The 3067-nt window shown below is 36.3% G+C and overlaps 1 pseudogene; it reads left to right on the top strand.

The window, feature by feature from the left end:
• Positions 1 to 1053: 1053 nt before the first annotated feature.
• LOC135241164 (histone H3-like) lies at positions 1054 to 1465 on the top strand (annotated as a pseudogene).
• The last annotated feature ends 1602 nt before the right edge of the window (positions 1466 to 3067 follow it).

Below are 3067 nucleotides of genomic sequence, written 5' to 3'. Positions count from 1 at the left end.
AACAAACCAATCTCTGCAAGTCTTAAACAGTGATCCTTGGGTTATTAATGGCCTCCCTCACCATCTTCCTCACCATCCGTGGGGACACCATGCACTTGCTTCCACTTTTTGGCAAAGTTTCAAGCATTCCATATGTTTTACACCTTTTTATTATTGCCCTTACAGTGCTAAGTGGTATGTTTAACCGTTTATGTCCTTTTTGTACCCATTACCAGATTTGTGACGATAAATTACCATCGGTCTCTTCTGAATTGACAGTTATTTGGCTTTTCCCATGCTAATGGATGACAAAGGGATTTTGTATGCTTGTGACCTCATTTTTATTCTCTAGTGAAAGTGGAAGTGATTGAATGACAATATAGTTTCTTTAGACTAACTAAATTAAATAAAATTGTACTGCCAATTTCATTTTGTTTGGTTTTACTTACATTAATTGTTTATGGCACCTATGGTTTTCAGAAAAAAAATAGATTACTTAAAAAAAAAAACATTGAATCATGAGAGTAAATGTATTGAAATAAAAGTATATAGTTTTTCCATATGTTTGAACATAACATATAGATTATTATCTGTGTCATTTATTATATGCAGCCTTTTTTCTTCATTTTTATTAAGGGTGCCAATAATTCTGGAGCCCACTGTATCTAAACAACACAGATAATTTTATTGGATGTTTATATGTATTGTAAAAATGAAAATTTGTAAAACTAGATGCAATGCCTGTACTGACAATATTTTTATTTGAAGTGCGGTGATATTATGTAAATAATATCAGATTAAAGTTAAATATCAGTTTAAAAGGAAAAGGACACTTGATAGGAAAATGGCATAATTTAAACCATTGACACTTTTAAAACTTTGAATTGAATGTAAGTTGTAAAGAAAATGCACTGTAATCTAACGATGTAGTAAATGTTCTTTGATCTAACATGATGTTATTCAAAATGTTATTTAAATGTAAAATGTATTGTAAAATATATTGAAATGTGGTGTTGTATTTTATAAATAATGATCAATAAATCTCCTTAAAAATTGAAAGCAGAATTTGTGTAAGTTGCAATGGCTAGAACCAAGCAGACGGTGCGTAAGTCTACTGGTGGCAAAGCCCCCAGGAAGCAGCTCGCCACTAAAGCAGCGCGGAAGAGCGCGCCTGCGACTGGCGGAGTGAAGAAGCCTCACCGTTACAGGCCTGGCACTGTAGCTCTGCGAGAAATCCGCCGCTATCAGAAGTCTACTGAGCTGTTGATTCGCAAGTTGCCTTTCCAGCGCCTCGTGAGGGAGATTGCTCAAGACTTCAAGACTGATCTGCGCTTCCTCTGCTGTCATGGCTCTGCAGGAGGCGAGCGAGGCTTATCTGGGTAGTCTGTTGGAGGACACCAATCTGTGTGCCACTCACGCCAAGAGAGTGACCATCATGCCGAAGGATATCCAGCTGGCCCGCCGCATCCGTGGAGAGCGCGCCTAAAAGGTTTTCAAGTGCACGGTCAAAATAACAAAGGCTCTTTTAAGAGCCACAACAGTACTTGTCAGAGCAGCAAATTTCTCCATGGCCTGTTTCCATGGTTATGTGATTTTTGGGTTAGCCCATGGATTCTGAAATGTAATGCTTAATCGTAGTTTATGGAATCATTGTGGTTTCAATAAGGCCTGGAATTATTTCCCCGTCCCCTTGGCCCTGCTAATCATCCCTGAACCACTACGTTTTATGTTCAACGTTTTAACAGATAAATCCACTTGTCGGTCCAGTCGTCCCACTTCATTTTAACTTCTGATATAGTCTCCAATATTGATGGGTGATGTAATGATTCTGTAGCTTGCTTTCACTTTATGTAGCCAATTAATGGGCTACCCATTTGTTGTGTTCAATACTAGACTGTTGTAAATGTTACAGGCTGAGCGTATTCTTACCACCAGGAGGCATTGTGTTACTTTCCTGACAGTAGTTGGAAGAATGCCCTAGTGAGGATGTGACAAAGGGGAAGTGTGTTGATGAGGAAGAATTGGAGGGAGATGCATACAGTCCTGCTCTTGAGTAAAGCTAATTCTGATACTCCGTGCTTGCCTCTAAAGCCTCCTGATTCTGCAACACAACACCATTTTGTGTTCTCTTGTTTTCGGAGAGTGCATACATTGGCATTGGTGGAATCTTGATTTGGTCATCTATGACATTCTTGTAATGGACAGTCTTTTTTTTGCAACATGTTATCGTGACATATGTAGACAATTTGAAGCTTAATTATATTTTAAAATATTGTTCATTAAAAGGTTCACAACAGTGTCAAATTATTTATATTTAATGAACACAACTTGGTCAAAGGTAAATTCATGTAAATGTCTACGAATAAAATATGTCATTAGGTGCATCTTACAATCTTTCTAAGGCAAATTTACAATTTATTTGCTATTAGACCAATAATTATCTGAGATTAATCTCTTATAAGCAAATACAAAACATAAAATAACAACATACAGTATAATGTGAAGTAACACCTACAAAGAGCTTTTTGTAAACAAAAGTGACACTAACACTGTAACACCAGTGACATAAGTAAGACCTTTTCATGGCAAAGTTGCCATAGAAGATTTTACAAATAATTTTGTAACAAAAAAAGTAGCTAAACAGCTATGACCACGAGCAATAACAAAGCAGCTAAGTTTTTCATGTCACTGACTCACCTTCTCTGAGCTTGACATGCACATACTCCAATGTCCTTTTGCCCAGGGAAGCAGATCATTATGGTGGATGGTGTCATGGAAACAGATTTGGAGATTTGTCTTAATTATACATTTAATAGGTTGCATGAAATTTAAATAAAGTATGATTTGCATGATAATAATGCATGGCTTTACTTGATGCAATAATTTGAAAGTTTCATTTTTTTTGTTTTTGTTTTATTAAGTAAGCAAAAACAAACAAAACAAAAGGGCAAAGGAGGTAACAAAATCATACAATATGACCTAATCAAACCAGAACAAAACAGTAGGGAGAGTGCACGAGGACAACAAAAAAAACAAAAGAAAAAAAAAAAAAGAAAGAGGGAAGTGATAGATTAGAGAATGCTGGCAG

Source organism: Anguilla rostrata, chromosome 15, assembly GCF_018555375.3.
Source record: "Anguilla rostrata isolate EN2019 chromosome 15, ASM1855537v3, whole genome shotgun sequence".
NCBI classification, from domain to species: Eukaryota; Metazoa; Chordata; class Actinopteri; order Anguilliformes; family Anguillidae; genus Anguilla; species Anguilla rostrata.
The sequence above is the reverse complement of the archived record's forward strand: the minus strand, read 5'-3'. Positions and strand labels throughout refer to the sequence as shown.